This window comes from Salvia splendens, chromosome 13 (genome assembly GCF_004379255.2).
Source record: "Salvia splendens isolate huo1 chromosome 13, SspV2, whole genome shotgun sequence".
NCBI lineage: Eukaryota > Viridiplantae > Streptophyta > Magnoliopsida > Lamiales > Lamiaceae > Salvia > Salvia splendens.
In genome coordinates, this window is record NC_056044.1 from 11,651,900 (window position 1) to 11,672,564 (window position 20,665).

Below are 20,665 nucleotides of genomic sequence, written 5' to 3' on the forward strand. Positions count from 1 at the left end.
CAAAATTTTCGTCCCCCTCCTATTCCTCATAGGGGACGATTTTTCTCTCCTCCGTGAGATAGATTTCAATCTTCTTTATTTAAGTCCAAGAGCCCACACTGATATCAGCATACAATCCGGGAATCAGTCAGAAGATCCATGGTTTAGTACTCAAGATCTTTACGTGGAGAAGACGCAAGCTATCTTTGATTCTTTGGAGAATGATCAAGGTAAAATGGCTAGTCCGTAGAAAAACATGTTTTAGGTTTCAATTACGCTTAAAGCATGATTTAATTTGAGTTATGAGCATGATACATGTGATAATTGCGCTAATAGAATTTGTCTAAATAATCTGCTAAATAGATCGCTTTCATTATCTGATTTATTTGATGCACGCTTCCGCTGCCAACCCCTTCATGTTGACGGTGAAGTCGATCGCCGGTGCTACACCATCTAAAAGATCTTTGAAGATGGAGGAAGAGTAGAGCACGTTCAAGTCGTTGTTGGATCCGGCCGCACCGAAATATGCATGCCAAATCTATAGGCGGTAGTCGGCGACCGCTTCAAGGATGAGCGTTGGGCCGCCGCCTTTGTGGCCGCTTAAGTGTTTCCCCTCCAAGCAGTTGGGCAATTCTTTAACTTCCAACACATCCAGTCAATGCTGCCAAGCATGCCGGGAAATCCGTGGACTGCTTCGCGAAGATGAAGCATCTGTTGACAATCTTCGGTGGTTGGTGCCGAAGGAATTCCTCGTCGTAAGCAGCACGATCGCCGGTGCAGAAATTTTTGAGGCACAGGATAGCGGACTACCCCACATGCAATTACTCGTCGAAAATATCCCCCGATTGCGCGGTAGCAAGTTGTCAGGTGGCAGAACTACACTTCTGCAACGGCGAGAGACTTTGCCGACCGGTTGCATCTGGCCGTGATTGGAAGTATTCATCACGGGCGAATAATGTGTTGACAATACGCAAAAACAAACGTTTTGATATGCGGAAACGCGCCGGAAGTAATCTATCGAGAACTGTTGCTCATCAAAAAATTAGTCCTTCGCTCCCTCCCGTTCACAAGGGATGTAGCGGCGATTTGATCTTAGTCGCGAAGGAGGAGGGCCGGTGACGGCAGCATAGTATTGTTGATAGTATTCTTGTTCTTCGCGCTCCACTTCCGCAATGATCCGGTCCATATCATACAGATCAATTTTCGAATTTTGAGAGAGTTTTAGTGAGATATATTAGTTTTAAATAAAATATGAGTGAGAATAAATTAGTGAAATGTGGGGTCCACTACCAAAAATGGTAAAAGTGAATTGTGACAAATTTTTAGGTATAGAGAATGAAAACAAGTGACAAATTTTTAGATTTGTCTAAAGTCACCACAAAAAATAACAATTTTTCCTCCAAACGGTTTGTTATTATTCAACGCATTGTATATGTTTATGAACCATTGGAGCTTCATCCCATTTTTAATAAAATTCAATACATTTCTTATCACTTACTTTACTCTCTCTTACTTTATTTCTCTTTTTATCTCTGCATGTTTCATTTCTTACTTTGTTTTTCCTTAACTTAATTCATTTAATATGATTTTTCTTAAATCGTGTGTTGAAAAAAAACCGCCACCGTTACTATAGAACGGAGGGCGTACTATTTTCACTATTTTTTCTCGTTCGTCTCTCTTAATTTACTACACCTTCAAATTCATCTGGTGGTGACTGGTGATGGGGCACCGACGGACACTGCCCCTAATTTAAGATTTATTTTATTTTATTTTATTTTATTTATTTTACTTTACTTTACATCTCAACCTTACAAACACTTATTTTCATAATCTTATTAATAAAAAATCTCTTCCCAAAAAAGAAAAAAAGAAAAAAAAACATATGACTAGATTCTTTAGGACAGTATCTTAAAATCGAAGAAATTTCATATCATGCTCAGTAAAGATCATAATTTTGAGCGTTAAAACTTTGTTCAAAATTTGGGTTTCTGGATCTTCCTTCACTTCTACTCATTTTAGAGTTAAAACTTAAAAAACTCTAGTCATATTGTAAGAATTCCACCTCTCTCCCATCATTAGCCAAAACTTTAAAGTAACTTCATCAATCTTGGAAGGAATTTTTGGGCAAAATTCCAAGAAGGGACGTTATGGCAAAATGTATCCGCCATTTAGACCCTGAAAAAAAAAGTTTCCAGCCATGGTAAAGACGCGAGTAGCTCTCGCGTGTTTAATTAAACACGCATCAGGCTATCGCGTGTATACGTAACACGCATCAGGAAATCGTGTGTTTAGATAAACACGCAACACGCTCTCGCGTGTTTCGTTGTACACAAATTCGATCCCAGACGGCAGAGACCTCACTTTCCACTCGCGACTTCAGTTCCAGCTCGCTCATCCTCTCACTCTCACGTCTCTAGCCGGAAAAAATCGAAGTGAATCCGATATTTTGATGCTCTAATTCCTATTTGAAGTGGTGTTAGGTAATTTTGACTATTAATTTCAATTATCATTGCTATATGTTAGTTAGGTATAGATTTAGGGTTTATGGCATTGAACTTGGTATTGATTTTCGGTTTTAATTTTGTTCAATATTTATTTAAGTATGTTGAATTTATAGTATATGATGTTATGTCGTACTTATTTTGCAGGTTTAATGGTGTTTGTTAGTTTATATTGGGATGGGAAAATTATTCAGCTCCCAAGTTTGGGTGTTGCTTATGATCCCCCTCGTGTAAAATCATTTATTATATTTAATAACATACATACTTTTAAAATGAAGCTACATCTATAAAAATACAATACTTACTTGGAGTGTAGATGATGATGCAACAGTGTTCATCCCAACTTCTGGAAGCCTACCCGGCTGCGTGATATATGTAATGGTAATTTTAAAATACCACTCCATGTATTGTCGAGTTCTCATCGAGTTCTCATCACCTGCACGTGGTCTGCAAGAGGCTCCATGTAATGATCAGTAACGAACTCCGACCTTCTCTCCCAATGTTGGATGTATGCCTTGTTCTGCACAGCCCAGTTCGTCTTAGCCTTTCCACGGCGATTGGTTTTGAAGTGAGTTTCATTGAAACCCCAATCACGCAATTCCGGGATGAACGGCGTGCCTCCAAATTGTCTAACCACGCGCTCAGGCTCATGTGCTTCGACAATAGCCCAACAAACCATGTACGTCACAGATCTCCAACTGTTGTTCATCTCGAGGCAGGAGTCTGGCAATTGACGGTCCACGTAGGGCATCCAAATAAACTACAATAACAAGTTTACATTAAAATTACCCAAATATATATCAAACATTATTCATTTTACCTGGCTATTTTGGAGTAATGACAACTGTTCACGGTAATGTCGAACAGAATGTTTGTGGGCTCTGTTTATCATATAGGAGCCAGTCCACCTACAATAACAAAAGTTGTCAATTTAATATGGTGTCATTAAATACACAAAAGAGAGGAAACAACAAACTTACATTAATGCACATGGAGTGTTGTTTGTATGTATACGTGCGACTACAAAATTCGGTCTCAATGTGGGCATTCTCTCCCACACCCAAAGCTGTAGGAGCACTGTCGGACCTCCAATGTCTGTCCTTTTGCCCATAGACGCTTCACAAAGATTATGGTATAATGTAGCAAGTGCAGCACTCGCCCAACTAATCATAGAGGCAGCCTCTACATCTCGAAGTTGGGTCAACCACATGAGAGGTATCTTACACCCTGAGCCGTCGGGTAAGATCAACCCTCCCAATAGCACAAGCACAATCATACGTGCCCGTTGAATGTAGGCTTCGTCTTCGAGACCATCTCCTAACGGTTCAATCGTCATCCTATGTATTAGCGCGGATGCCAAGATACCGTTTTCCTTCATCTCACTTTGAAGGGGATAGAAGCCCAAGAGCACTTCACATAAACCCCTCCACCCAGTTTCACAAAACCCATTTCCTGTGAAGGGTACTCCATCTACACGTAAAGCCCATAATACTTGAACGTCTTGTAATGTAATGGTAGTTTCCCCTACGGGAAGATGGAATGTATGTGTCTCTGGCCTCCAACGCTCAACCAAAGCTGTGTGATCAGCGCATGATCTACATCCAGAGCCTTACCACAGAAAAGAACTCCACCTAAACCAAATCTACAAACATAATCAATCACGCGTCTGTGATGATTATCGATTTCCCAGAAATGTCCCTCAAAGCGCCGAATATTGAAAGAGGTTGTTTCCTGGCCTGCCCACGCATTGCGTGATATATAACTGTGCTGATAATGCAAAACAGAAGGATCTTCTGGTCCATATCGCGACATCCTAATATAATCAAAATTTAACATATTTAATTATAAACCAAATTTTATAAATCAACAAATTAACACCAAATTCAATAATTCAAAACAATAATATCAACCACATTCAACAAATCAACACCAAATTCAACAAATTAACACCATATTCAACCATATTCAATAATTCAACAATAATTCAACCAAATTCAATAATTCAACAAAATATCAATCACATTCACCAAATTAACACCAAATGCAACAAAATAACACCAAATTCAACGAAGTAACACCTTATTCAACCGTATTCAACACTTCAACAAAACATCAACCAAATTGAATAATTCAACATCAAATACAACCAATTTCAAGATAAAATCAACCAAATTGAATCATTCAACACCAAATTCAACCAAATTCAACAAAATACTTCCTACCCCATGAACCCTAACTATTAAACCCAACCAATAAAAATCGAAAATAAGGGTTGAAAGTTACCTAACAACACTTCAAATTGGAATGAGAGAGCTAAATATCGGATTAGGCTTCAAATTTCGCTGGTTGGGAAGAATTTTCGCCGATTTTCGCTGCTGCTTCTTCGCGTTTTGTGGTATGTTCTGCCTTCTGGACGGATTTTGTGAAGCAAGGGAGACACGCGAGAGCTTGTCGTGTTTACTTTAAACACGCGAGAGGAAGACGCGTCTCTTCTTTAATACACGCGAGAGGAATATGCGTGGTTTACTTTAAACACGCATTAGGCTGATGCGTCTACACTTTTAAAACACGCAAGAGCTTCACGCGTGTTTAGTTAAAACACGCGAGAGCTTCTCGCGTCTTTACCATGGCGGATACATTTCGCCATGGCGTCCCTTCTTGGAATTTAGCCGGAATTTTTGTGGGTTTGGAGAGAGAGGGAGTGAAATGGCAATAGGAAGATTTGGGCCCCAAGTGAAGCGCTCTTATCAGTAATATGGTTTCTTTGTGAAGCTGTCTGCAACTGTGGTATTGGGTCTCTGCTTTGTAATTGTATGGTCTTTGTTTTCCAATTATTCCGTGACTTCTCAAAGGGAGACTTTTGATGCTATTGCTGAGCCGGTTTCTGCAAGTAATTCCCAAGTTCACTCTGATAAAATAGTACCCAAAAGGGAAAATGAAAGTGGGGAGGTGAGATTTAAGTTTGGATTGGGTGATAAAGACAAGAAAATCAATAATGGGTCCGTCCCTTTGAACCCGGGGAAAAAGCCGGAAAATGGTGAAAACAAGACCCGAGAAGGTGAAGGATCTGAGGTGGAGGAGGAGGAGGAGGAGGTGATTGGGGAGAAGGGTGGTAATGAAGATAGTGATGGGGAGGGTGATGCCAATGCCAATGCCAATACCAATGATTCTGTGGAGGAAGATGCTAATTTCATCAATGCAGAGGACTTGGATCAGGAAGCCCCTGAGGAGGAAAATGGAGGTTCACGGAGGGCGAATAGGAAGGCATCAGGTCCTGTGTTTGATCCTAAGAAACGGTACACTTGGAAGTTATGCAACACGAGGAGCAAGCATAACTACATTCCTTGTATCGACATTGAAAGTGCCACGGGGAGGTTGCAGAGTTATAGGCATCGTGAGAGGAGTTGTCCGAGATCAGCTGTAATGTGTCTCGTCCCCCTCCCTCGTTATGGCGATAGGACTCCCGTGAGGTGGCCGGAGAGCAAAGGGAAGGTATATACTTGTAGAGTTTTTAATCTCTGATTGCTTTGTGTAGAAAGCGTACGCTTGCTAACTGTATGTTTCTCTCAGATATTGTATAAAAACGTGGAACATCCAAAATTAGCTGCATATATTAAGACACAGGATTGGTTGGTAGAATCTGGAGATTATCTCACTTTCCCGCAGAACCAGTCTGTATTCAAGGGTGGAGTTCAGCATTATCTAGATTCGATAGAAGAGGTGAGGTGTTCTTACTGTTTCATGTAATATGATAAACCTTTTTTTCGTCTGAAAATGTTGTATAGCTTTATATTTTTCCGGGATAGTATGTGTCTAGGGTAAAAGTTTTACAGTTCATCTTGGTTATTCCAGTGAGTGGTGAAAATTGATGCAAAAGAACTTTTAACTAATATAAATTCTCATACATGTGTAAGGATAGTCTTAATCAAGTTCCTGCACGTTTACATGTATCTTTGATATGAGAGTTGGGCTCTGCCTATATCTTTGTCCTATAAACATGGATACTTGCATCTTTGGTTTCCGGAATTTGGTGGATTTAGATGGTGCCAGACATTGAATTGGGGAAAAACATTCGCATTGTGCTAGATATGGGATGTAAAGATTCGAGCTTTACGGCTTCTCTACTTAAGAAGGGTGTTTTGGCTCTTACACTTGGCTTGAAAGATGACTTAGTGGACCTAGCACAAGTTGCTCTCGAGCGTGGTTTCCCCGCTGTTGTTAGCCCTCTTGAAAATCGAAGACTTCCATTTCCTAGTGGAGTCTTTGATGCAATTCATTGTGGCGAATGCAGTATCTCTTGGCATTCAAATGGTCTGTGCTGCCAATCTCAGCTCCCAATTCATCTTAAATTTTTCGTTTTCTAGAATCAGGTAGACATTCATATGATCTAATTTCAGGCGCGACCAAGATTATCTTGGAGATGAATAGGATATTAAGGCCTGGAGGGCATTTCATTTTGTCAACTAAGCATGGCAGTATCGAAGCTGAAGAAAGTTTGCTCTTAGTTCCCATTTCTCACAAGCTCCATCACTTCATGTCAAATTTGTGAAATGCCCTCTGATTTTAACTGACTTTTTTTATATTGTGATTGCATTAGCTAAATATGCTCGTTAACTTTCTATAATATTACTGTTGTAACTCCCCTTCAATTTTATGTGGGAATTCGTTCATTTTTATTTGTAATGCATATAACTGGGGAATATCCTGTGTATATGGAGTAATTAGTTCCATTTTTCAATTTAACATGATTTTATATTAGTTTATTGATCCCTGCAAGTTGTCTATGCTTCTCTCTGACCGAAGCATGTGGTGTTTTCTAATTTCATCCCTTTTTCCAGCTTTGTCCACATTGACGTCATCAATTTGTTGGAACATCCTGGCTGATAAAACTGATGAACTCAGTGACATAGGCATGAAAATATATCAAAAGCCAGAAGAAAATAATATTTATGAATTGAGACGAAAGAAAGTTCCACCTCTATGCAAGGAAAACGAGAACCCAGATTATGCATCATTCATGTTTCAGCAGAAATCATTATTGTCCAGTGGTTGATTGAGCAACTCATATGTCGCTTTCTATGTGATAAGAGTTAAGTGTTAAGATCAGCATTTATGATTTAAAACACAAAACCAGAAAGACTAGTGGATAATAAGTCACTTGAGGATTAAAAGAGAACAAGAACTGAAGAAAGAACTGTGCAACTGCAAGAAAATAAGGGGCAGTTTGGTAGGGTAGATAACTCCTCTATCTTTGAGTTATCTAACATATAATTACCTAAAATGTGTGTTCTTATCATGTGTTGTCTTATCTATCTTCCCTAGTCAACTGATATCAAATCTAGGAACATATGCAATGATTTTACACCTCTATCTTTGTTCCTTGCACATGTGCAAGATAAATAATGTACATTCTGGCACGCATACTTTTTATGGCACTAACGCAACTAAGAGGGCCATTGCCTTGGTCTAATCTAGTTTATTCCCTGTTCTGTGATCTTCACTGAGTGGAAATATGCTAGCTAATCCTATATCAGCTTCTAGAAGTTGTGTTCAATTCTATATCTGCTGCTTCAGAGTTGGATGGTTTCACTTTCCATGATATAAAACTTCCACCTAAACATTGTTCTAGTTCTGTTCATTGCTGCTGATGACAACTTTAGGGCTTTAAAGATTCTGTACTGATGAAGCCGCGTGCAAAGCATTTTTCTGACATTCTATCTGCCTCTGGGAGGCGTGGCATTGGTTATGAGTCTTGTGACTATAGTAAAGCAATGAGGAAAGAGATGAATAAAACTAATCGTACAACGATATAAATAACTCTATACACATATTGGTACTGTAGAACAATAAAATATAGAGATATGTGGAAAAAGTATAGAGACATAGTAGAGAAAAGTAGTAGATATTAGATGTCTTTCATTACTTATACAAAACACAGTTGTATAGTACAAGATGTTAAGCCTAACTGGGACACATAACCGATGTAGAATACTTATTCTATAACAAGTACTCCCTCCATCCCAAGGTAGTTGAGTCGTATTCCTTTTTTGAGTTGTTCTAAGGTATTTGAGTCGTTTCCTTCTTTGGCAAAAACTTTATCATCTCTCATACTCTACTCTCTCCACTTTAACCTTTAACACATCAATTTCTTAAATCTCATGCTCAAAAGAAATGCCCCAACTAACTTGGGACGGGGGAGTACTAAAGAATCTAATAGGACCAGTGATCTCACATCTTAGGAAGTACCATGTCTAATTTTTTAGATGGAAGTGTGAGTTTATATGGGAACCTGGCCTAAGCTTGTTTAGTATGACTAAGCAGATAAGAAATAAACTTCGCTCCTTTACCATGTCATTGGTTTTTAGTCCCTGAAAATGCCATATTTGTAGATGAAACTATGGCTGACATGCTGTACTTTTTGTTTGAAGGATTGCATTCTTTAAACCTGTTACCTGTACGTGAAGTGTTGCTTTGAGTTGAAAGATCCTGTGTTCCATCATCATACATTAATGCAGACGATGTTAATCTGTGTGCTTTCGATATTAATACAGGTATGCTCCATTAAAAACTTGCCTCAACACCGTTCCTGAAGCCATTGAACAACATGGGGCTGAGTGGCCCGCGGAATAGCCAAAGAGGCTTCATACATTTCCTGAATGGATGAACAACAGAGAGAAGTTAACTGCTGACAGCGAGCACTGGAAATCTATTGTGAACAAGTCGTATCTGGTTGGAATGGATATCGATTGGTCAACTATCAGAAACATATTGGACATGAAAGCCATAAGTGGAGGGTAAGCTGCTAGAGTAATTACATAGTTCTGAAACTCTATCTGTCTTAGAGGTCAGCTACTCAATAATTAGTCGCTCAGATTCACACACTTGTGGTTTATTACTATACTTCTTTACAGATTTGCAGCTGCACTTTCGGACCAGAATGTGTGGGTTATGATTGTGGTTCCTGTACATGCACCGGATACACTTCCCATCATTTTTGAGCGGGGGCTTCTTGGTGTGTACCACGACTGGTGTGAATCTTTTGGTTCGTATCCTCGATCTTATGACCTCCTGCATGCTGATCATCTCTTCTCAAGGCTTAAAAACAGGTCCGCTGCCAATCCTTTTCCCATGTCTTCCTAATTCTGAGTCGCTTTGGCATCTTTGTTGGTAATATGCTACTATAGGAAATGTCTGTTCCTGAATGTATGACATATATCGTTATTAAGGTTTCCTCATCTTCTCGAGAAAATCGGGTTTCTAGGCCAATTGGCCTTTAAAATTACGCAAATGTACCCACTTTGTTATCTATTCCAGTTATAGGAAAAACGCCAATAAGAGTGGCGTGTTTATAAATAAAAACGCCAGTGACATTGGCGCGTCATTACGCAAAAACGCCAACTGTGTTGGCGTGTTATATGTTGACCGTATTTTGGGTGTATTTTCAACCAATATACTTAAATTTAAACACGCCAACTTTGTTACCGTGTTTAATTGAACACGCCTATGATGATGGCGTTTTTATGTTATAAAACGCCAATTTCGATGGCGTGTTTAACTAAAAAACGCCAATTTCGTTGGCGTGTTTAGAAAAAAACGCCAATTGCGTAGGCGTTTTTCTGTTGAACCTTATCTCCCAGATCTGCCCCAAAATCGCAAAACCCTCGTCACATTCCCTCTCCAAAACGGCGAAAAACCTCCCAAAACTGAAAAACGCGAAAAATCTTGCCTTGGTCGGATTGAAGGGTGTAGATTTCTATTGTGGCTCATTCTTCCAAATATTAGTCCTCGTAATCGGTTAGTATATCGAATTTTGTACTCATTATTCTTCCAAACATTAGTGTACTAATATTTGTTGGATTATTATGATAGTATATATTGTAGTGTAATTTATATAATTATTTGCTGGTTTGTTATAGTATTATAAATTGTATTGTAATTAATAGAAATATTTTGACCAATTGTTATGGTATTATATGTTGTAGTATATCTAATTTTTTACCCATATTTGATAGGTTGTTATGATAGTATATATTGTAGTGTACTGTAAAGAAATATTTTTGACCAATATTTGTGTTTGACATTAATGCAGATAGTATGACGTGGTGTGTCTATTTATATTGGGGTGGAAAGATAATTCCCGGAACAGTTATTTCATATGATCCTCCTTTTGCAAAAGGATTGATTATGTTGGATGAAAGTATTTCCTACGATAAGCTTGTGGAAACAATTTGTGAAAGGATGGGGATAAACATATTTGAAAACAAACTTCAAATAGTATGGAAACGTCATATATGGCATGGATCTTCAATCACGTATATAGGTATTTTACTAGAAGAAGTATACATGCCAATAATGTTTAGTGAGAGTATGACTACAGGAGGTCAAATTGAATTGTATGTTGAGTATTCGTCAATTACTCAACAACATAGTCATCTTCTCATGAGTAATGATGTTGGTACGTCTACGAGAGGCCGAGAACCATATTTCGCTGCAACACAAGATTTTGATGTTGGTACGTCTACGAGAGGCCAAGAACCATGCTTCGATACAACACAAGATTTTGATGTTGGAGGCGTGCATTTAGGGGACAGTGACAACTGTGATGTGATTGAGGCCATAATTGGTCCTGATAAAGCCGACTTTCTTGATCCACAATCACCTTATGATTCTGAAGATGTCGACCCGGATAGTACAGATTCAGATGGTGCTTCGTCGGATGAGGACCAATTTGTTGCTCCAAGCACTCCATTCCGGTTGGAGAAACAGTGGTTGGAGAAACATCAACTGGAGGAAGAGCAGTACGAGAAAGAGTAGTTCCACAGTTCCCACAGCCTGGTATGAACTATTTTCGCACCTTACCAGGTCCGTATGATAGTTTTGATCCAAAAAACTTTGAGTCTGATGATCTCAATGTGCATTATTGGAGTGAAAAAGATCCGAGCAATGTCGGGTTGCATACTAAATTTAAAACCAAATTGGAATTGAAGTCAGCTGTCACTCATTGGCATTTGAAAAAAATCCGCCAATATACAGTCGTTGAAAGTAAAGGAAAGAGATGGCATGCAGTTTGTAAGTGGCCACAAGGAAATCCGAAAGATAAGTCCTTACCTAAATGTTTGTGGGAGTGCCGAGCAACACTGAGGAAGCATGATGAACACTGGCAAATTAGAGTGTTTAGCACTGCTCATACTTGCATGGGGGATCGTAATTATAATGGGCACGCTAATCTTACGTCGGGTATGATAGCGTTGAGTGTTCGCCATCAAATAGAAAACGATCCTTGCTACAAGGTAAAAGCAATTGTGGCGGATATTGAAAATAGATTTCATGTGAAAGTTAGTTACAAGAAAGCATGGTATGCTCGGAGGACAGCTATTGAGCTTGTGTATGGTTCGTGGGAGTGGAATTTCAAAGTTTTACCAACTTATTTGAATGAGTTGCAAAGACAAAATTCTGGCACAATTGTCGAATGGTTGCATGATGACAGATCAAGCAACGGTATGAACAAGGTTTTCAAGTACGTATTTTGGGCTTTTGGTCCAGCTGTGGAGGCTTTTCAACTATGCAAACCAGTTTTAACCGTTGATGGAACTCATCTACGTGGACGATTTCGAGGTAAAATTCTTATTGCCGTTGAATTTGATGCTAATAAGAAATGTTTGCCTATTGCATATGCCATTGTTGATGAGGAAACCATACAAAGTTGGAATTGGTTTATGGAACGTATTAGACTTCACGTGGCAAAGCATGAAATATGTGTAATATCAGATAGGCATGTGGGAATCATAGATGCAATGAATTCTCCCATATGGAAAGAAGAACCCAATGTGGGGCATCACCGATTTTGCTTGGTACATGTTAGAAAGAATGTTTTGCAGAATCATAAAGGCATCATGGTAAAAAGACTTGTTTGGAAAATTGGTATTGCTACCAAGAAACGCAAGTTTAAGAACAGACGTCGTTTACTTCGAACCATCAACGACGAGGCCGTGCAGTACCTTGATGTCGTGGAGTTAGAAAAATGGAGTTTGGCGTATGACAAACACAAACGATGGGGTGAGATGACCACTAATATGGTGGAATCTTACAACAATGTGTTGAGAGGCGCAAGACAACTCCCAATTAAAGCTTGCATTGATCTGATATTTTGGAGGACAATAGAATGGTTTAATGAGCGGTCACTTGCAGCAACACAGTGTGCCACACCACTTACCCCGTGGGCCCATGCAAAGGTGTGTAAATCTGATGTAAAAGGTCAATTACATAATGTGAGAGTCCCAAACACAATTGCAGGGCTTTATGTGGTTCGAACAAAGAGTCGAATTGGTGGAAAGGGTGGTAATAAGTGGAAGGTAAAGTACTTGGAGTCGAACTGCAAATGTCAAAAGTGGCAGATGTGGAGACTTCCATGTTCACATGCAGCGGCAGTTGCGCGGTTTAGAAACGAGCCCATGCTGTCGCTTGTTGATAACGTATACCGCACAAGTGTTTGGGTACACCAATATTCTACGGTGTTCAATCCAATCAGACACCAAGATTATTGGGCCGTGCCTGAATGGACTTTGCAATGTTCACGAGCTCAGTTAATGCCTAAAAGTCACGGTCGATACCGTACTACTAGGATTCGTAATCAGATGGATGTCCGTGAAACTGACCAGCCACGAACCCAACGCCGATGTAAACATTGCCGTCAACCAGGGCACGACAGACGCAACTGCCCGAATGCTCGTTCGAGGATGGATACTCAGTTGGTAGATGATGCCGCTCACGATTTTATGCCTCCACCTCCATCAAGATCTGCAGTTCGAGGTCGTCATTCTATCAGCCACACTGATGATGCCTCTCACGATTTTATGCCTCCACCTCCACCAACATCTGCAGTTCGAGGTCGTCATTCTGTCAGCCACACTGGTTATACAGGCGAAGACATCGGGCTCGGTGATATCCCACATTCTCCACCTAGGTCTTTTGTGCGAGACGATTTTTTCGGGGTTGATCTAGAGAATGTCGTTGTGCAAGATACTCCTCCGTCTAGACTCTCCACCGCCAGAATCGGAAAGGGTATCCGTAGCTTCTTTACCCGGAGAAGGCGAGACAATTGAACGTGTAACAACTATTTAGTTGAATTGAACATTGTTCTGTTTATAATCGTAGATATTTATTGAATTGAACATTGTAATGTTATACTTACATTTTGGCTTGAATCGAAACATACGAAATGTTATACTTATATTTTGGCTTGTGCTGTTTTTTTAACTAAAACACGCCATTAAAGTTGGCGTGGTTTGGTAAAAACGCCTATGCGATTGGCGTGTTTTAGTAAAAAACGCCTATGCGGTTGGCGTGTTTGTTCAGAACGCCAACTGGTATTGGCGTGTTTAGTTATAAAACGCCAACCTAAGTGGCGTATTTATGTTAAAACGCCTATCACGTTGGCGTGTTTTAAAAACGCCAACTGGTATTGGCGTGTTTGTTCAGTAGCTCAACCTCCGCGTTGGAAAAACGCCATAAAAAATTTGCCCATCTTAAAAACGCCATTGTGAGTGGCGTGATTAAAAAACGCATATGGAGTTGGCGTGTTTTAGTTATAAAAACGCCATTGTGAGTGGCGTTATTTAAAAACGCCATCATAAGTGGCGTGTTATCAAAAAAACGCCTATCAGGTTGGCGTGTTTGTTCAGTAGCTCAGCCACGGCGTGTGTAAAATTTGCACAATTTATTTACCAACTTAAAAACGCCATCTTGAATGGCGTGTTTGCAAATAGCCCAATTATCTAATATAAAAACCGCGCATTTATCAACTTACAATATAAATACGGGAAATCAATGAAAACCACCAATATCAATAGAATATATCAAATTACTAATATGAAGCGGTCAAATCAATAAAAAAACACCAATTTATATAGAATGTATCAAATTTCAACCAACACCAATAAAAATCACTCGTCTCGCCTTTTCCGCATAAACAGACTACGGATTCCCTTCCCGATACTGGTCTTAGGGATTCTGGACGGAGGAGTATCTTCAACGACAGCATTCTCTAAATCAACATCAAAAAAGTCGTCTCTCACAGAAGACCGAGGTGGAGATTGTTGATCGCTGAGACCGATATCTTCTCCTGTACCACCCGTGTGGCTGACAGAGTGACGACCCCGCACGGCAGATCTTGGTGGAGGAGGAGCCTCAAAATCGTCATCAGAATCATCAACCAATTGAGTATCCATCCTTGATGATGACGACTGTCCACCAACTTTCTTCTTTCCACGCCGCTTCGCTTTTTGCCGCACGGGCACCTCGATGTCCATCTCAGAGCGCTGGGAAGGACGGTAGTCCATCGTCTCAGCTTCTCCACATATCTGGAGGCCATGTTCAACCATCCTCGAAATGGTGAATAAATCTGGCCGTCCTGACATGTCTTGCTCCCTAAGAAAGTGGCGTATTTTGTGAAGGGTATCCACCTACAATTTTCAGTGTTAATTACATTTCATCATATGAATATAAATAAAGAATAGTTGTTGAAATTTACCGCGTAGTGATGAGAGGCCGCCGTTTCATGGAAGCCCTCAGGAGCATGCACGCCGGGTTTTGTTAGGTACACCACGGTTATCCGGCGAAACCAATCCATGTACTCATCAGTAGCAACAGGCTCGAATGAGTACTCCAAATCAACATACACCGTGTCGTGCCTATTATGCCAATCTTGTATATGCTTGGCGTGCCACTCAACCCAGTTCCGACCTGCTTTGCCACGGCGATCCTGTTTCGTAAAATCAGGTCCGTGGAACCGGTCGATAAGCGGGATATACGGTTGGACAATCCCAAACTGTCGCAGCACTCGCTGTGGCATGTGTGGCTCAACCATATTCCAGCAGATTAGTGTTGTCATCGACGTCCATATAGGACGACCGGCAACACAAATTTCCGCCAGATTTCGATTGACGTACGGCCTCCAAATAAACTAAATATGAAACTTATTTAGTCAAAACAAGTTCAATCAAAAACAGCAATCTAGCAATAATTTAGGTTATGTAAATTACCTGATTGGCATGCATTGTTGAGAACTGATCTCTGAAAGTTTCAATGCAATGTCCGGGTGCTTTTACATAAGAGGCCCGACCAGTCCACCTACAAAAATTAAATTATGAGCGAACAACACAAAAATCAATAACAATTATGCTTAAAAAAGTAATTAGTGGACAACTTACGCTACTGCACATGGTAAGTAGTCTACGGGCGCGGGGTTCAGCATCTGCGGTCTAATAATTGGGATTCTCTCCCAAGCCCACAGCTGTAACAATGTAAGAGGTCCCCCGACATCGGTCCTCTTACCAAGTGCAGCTTCACATAGATTGTGGTACAAGCAGGCAAGAGTCGCACCTCCCTAGCTATAGCTACCACATTGTTCTATATCCATGAAAAACTGAAGGTAGAAGAAGGGAATTTTATTACCGGTGGCGTTCGGGATCAGTAGACCACCCAGTAACAGTAGACAATACACACGAGCACGTTGATTGTACATGTATTGCTCGTGGTCATCACTCAGCTCAATCCGCAGTTGGTTTGATAAGCTTGTCTGCTTCCAGTTCATTTCTTTTAGATCAACTGCATCTGGAATAAAGCCAAGAAAATCCAAACAAACATCCTTCCAATATCCGACATCCTTAGTGGGGATGTAACCCGTCAGAGGCTCACCGTCAGTTTTGAGGCCCCATAAGACCTCCACGTCTTCTAAGCTCACAGTCGCTTCACCGACTGGAAAATGAAACGTATGAGTCTCTGGCCTCCAACGTTCGATCAAAGCGGTGATAAGATGGTGGTCAATGTCTTTCGGTTGACCACACCTCAACATCCCGCCGAACCCCATCTCATCTATAACCGCCAAAACACGAGGATTTATGGGAACATCCCATATGATTCCTTCGTATCTTCTACACCGTACGTCTTCCGATGGCACTCCTGCCCATATGTTATTAGAGACGTGTTGTCTCTGCAGATATAATACGGAGGGGTCCTCAGGACCACATAAGAGCCGACGACGAGAAGTTGAAGAAGATGCCATAAATTACCTACACACATTCATATTCCAAATTAAACAATAAACAAACCTAAACAAATTCAATAATTACAAACAATTTTATACAATATCACAAAATGGAACACCTATATCAAATAATTCACAATACACAACTTCAACATCATAACACAATTCACCTACACAAAAGTAACCGTTCAAATGCACAATATACATCAATTCTCCACAAATTCAACTTACCCAATTTTAGTTTGACCAACCTAACAATTTCAATTTCAATTTCAACCTAACAATATACACAATATTAACAATTCAAACTACAAACAAAGACACTAACCAACACCCACATAAACCAAATCAATTTGCCCAATTTTCAAGTTTTAAAACCCTACGATTTTGGTTTATAATCAAATTTATACACAAATTCACTTAAATCCAAACAACCCAACATAATAATCAACACTAACGTCATACAAATAATCCATATGCACAATATTTCAACTCAAATTGCAACCCATTACAAACCCTAGCTAAGTATCCAACAATTACTCTAATAATGTAAAAGATAAGTATACTAACCAAATAAATTGGAAGATTTTGGGGAAAACTAGCACCGATTGATAAATGGAGGGCGAAATCACGGAGAGTAGGAGGAATTCCCGACGAGAGGCGCTGCTACTATGGAAAATCGCGAATGGTGTGTGGTGTGTGTTTTTCGCGATTTGGAGGATGAGGGGCTGCTATAACAGTCTGTAGAAACCCGCCATTGGGGTTGGCGTTTTTTATGTAAACCCGCCAATGTAGTTGGCGTTTCTGTACTTAAAGACGCCAACTACGAAGGCGTCTTTTAGAAAATACGCAATTTCCGTCGGTGTTTTTTATTTCATAAACACGCCTTCGCAATTTGCGTTTTTAGGTAGTAAACGCCAACACAATTGGCGTGTTTTAACGTAACTGTAATGGGAGACAATACGGGCAAAATACGAGACATTATAAAACGCCATCTTAGTTGGCGTTTTCACTAAAACAAAACGCCAATGAGGTTGGCGTGTTTCCTATAACTGGAATAGATAACAGAGTGGGTACATTTGCGTAATTTTAAAGGCCAATTGGCCTAGAAACCCGATTTTCTCCATCTTCTCTGGGCTGATATCATCAGATGATAGGTGCAATATTCAACAAGTACAAACCTCAAAAGCAAAAAACTTGTGTGCATCCGGGTTCATCAGTCGCTACCTAGGGCTTATTAATACCCAATTGTAATTTATTAATCACGATTACGATTTATGTAGGACCGATGCACCATGCATCTGGATGTGCCGAAGTGTACCTCAACCTCAAATAGGTATTTGTAGTGTATTAGTAATTTAATGTAAGGGTATTTCATTAGAAAAGGTGAACTTAAGGGATAGTGCATGAAATAATACTACTAGATCTTTCGACGTTTTATCTCTAGAATAAATTATACAAGCAACTTCTGTCTTGGTATAGGAGGACTTGGTTGTTGCAATTTCTTTTAGTTGTCTTTTCACTTTACCAGCTTAGATTGATAGATACTAAGTATAATGTCAAGTCATCCACCACATACTTGATGGATCATGGAATTTGTAGCTCGTTTCATCATGTAATCCTTCGAAGTTCACACACTCAAATCTTATGTATATCGGTGTAATATATCTGCCAAAGTAAGCGCCCCATACATAATCCAACTTTGAGTTTTCTCTTCACTATTAAACATGTGAGTTTAGGTCTACCATCATCATTCCTAGTTTCCTTTAATAGGTTATAACTAGAGCTATACTTCTTTAGCCTCACTCTATTTATTTATCTTCAGATGCAAGCAGGCCGTGGTGATTGTTGTTGAGATGGACCGGCTTCTAAGGCCCGGAGGTTGGGCAATCATCTGTGACAAAGTAGAAATTCTCAACCCTCTCGAAGAAATTCTAAGAGGCCTGCACTGGGAGATCCGGATGACTTTTGCACAAGACCGGGAGGGCATCCTGACTGCCCAGAAGACCACGTGGCGGCCCTGATATCATGCACATTGTACATCATAGAGTCCCTCACTGGTTCCTTTCTTGTTGAAGAGCATTTGAGCTTCACCGAGCCCAGCAATTTTGAGCCAGGCGGAACTTTGTGTCTTTCCTCGTCATTGTATTTCTTGTTCAGATTTTAAGCGGACGGAGAATCCCTCTTCCGAGATTGGATACCAAGCCCGGAGCGATGACCACTTTACTGAGAGGTGAGATGAATTTTGTACAGCAGGATTTGTGTATCTGTTTCATTCATGAATGCAGGCAGTTTGGTTTATTCTTTGTTGTTATTACCTGATTATTTGCAGTTCATGTAAGTGCTCATTACTGTGGTAATATTTTGTGGAATTAGATGGATTGTTTGTGACTATGCAAAGTGAACACAGATAATGTCATAAAGAGTGAATATTTTGAATAAATCTTTTTAGGTTGATTTTGCTTGTATATGTAAAAGGAACTACTGGACTATGATCAATACCAAATTAGTCTTAAACCTTAAACGCCGAACAACATCATTATAAGACAACTTAGAGTTCATTATAATGAACTAATGACAAACTTATAATGAACTCTAGATTTTTAAATTATAAGACAACCTGGAGCTCATTGTTTTTAAATCTTTGAATTCTCTATAATGAACTATAAATAAAGTTGTAATGAACTCCGCATTGTTTTATAATGATATGTTTGGTGTTTAGCATTTTAAACTAGTTTGGTATATAAAATAACCCACTAACTAGTTTAGTAAGGGAAAAGAAAAATGGACAGCTGCCTATGCATTTCTTTTTATTATTGATATTAAACAATTGAGAATTGGAGTCTTAAATGTCTACATGCTAATTCTGTAATTCACTAATATTCAAAATCAAAACTATTCTAGTGACATGTACTGTGTAGTACTCTCTCCATCCCATAAGTACAAAAATGAAATATGACATCTGAGAGAGGAAGTACTATTTAAAATCAAAACTCGTACATTCAAAATAATGGAGATTATCTTAAATGTCTACATGTACTTTTTTAGTGGTTACATAGGTTTCAAGGTGGGCTTCCAATGTTAAAAATCTTCTAATTTTGGTTCTATATTCTTTAAATGGTGGACAACTCTATTTTTATCTATGCGGCTGTGCCTATGCTCCTAGATTGTGGTTCTAGATTAGGACATATAGATATTTTCACACTTAAATTTAATTAATTACCTAATAATTGATCACAAGAGCTATAAATCATTACTTAATCCGTCCGTCATTAAGAGTCTCATTTCTTAGCGACACGGGTTTTAAGAAGTGTTAAGAAAAATAGGTGGAAAAAAGTTAGTGGAGTAAAGGTCCCACTTGTATATATTAGTTTTAAATGAAATGTGAGTGGAATGAGTTAGTGGAAAGTGAGACCATAATACCATTTATGGTAAAAATGAACCGGAACTCCTATTTGCGGATGGAGGGAGTACTAGGTAATACTTATTCCGTCTATGAATAATATGAACTATTTTCTATGATTCCATCTCTGAAAAGAATGAACTTTCTTAAATTGGAATAGTTAAATAATATATTATTATTACACATAATTTTATTTACAACTTATACCATTACACTATACTAATAATGATGTGGAGCTCTCCCTTCACTAATAGTACTCACACCACGATTTATATCTATCTTACTTTATCAATTATACATTAAAATTCATATTAAGAGCATCCACAATGGCGTCCGTCCCGGTGGACGTCCGGCCGGCGAGCCGGAGTTCCGCGCGGGACGTCCGCCATTGCGCAACGGTGACGCGGATACGGACGTCCGCCATTGCGCAGCGGTGACGTGGATACGGACGTCCCGATTATTTTATATATTTTTTTTCGAAAGTTCTATAAATACGGCTCGTTGAACTTCATTTCATTCGCATCACTTGTATTAACTAGTATCTCTCTCTACGTTTCTTTTATATATATCCAGAATGACTGGTAGTGGTAGTGGTAGTGGCATTGATGCGGGCGATAGCGGTGCGGTGGTAGTAGTGGGGGTATGATGACATAATGAGGCTAATTCATGCACGTGTGCGGGAGGCAGCGGAGAGGGAGATACAGGCGGCCTTGGCGCCGACGGTAACTCGACCCATCC

At 39.6% G+C, this 20,665-nt stretch overlaps 1 pseudogene; it reads left to right on the plus strand.

The window, feature by feature from the left end:
* Positions 1-5,095: 5,095 nt before the first annotated feature.
* On the plus strand, positions 5,096-18,937 carry LOC121761937 (annotated as a pseudogene).
* The last annotated feature ends 1,728 nt before the right edge of the window (positions 18,938-20,665 follow it).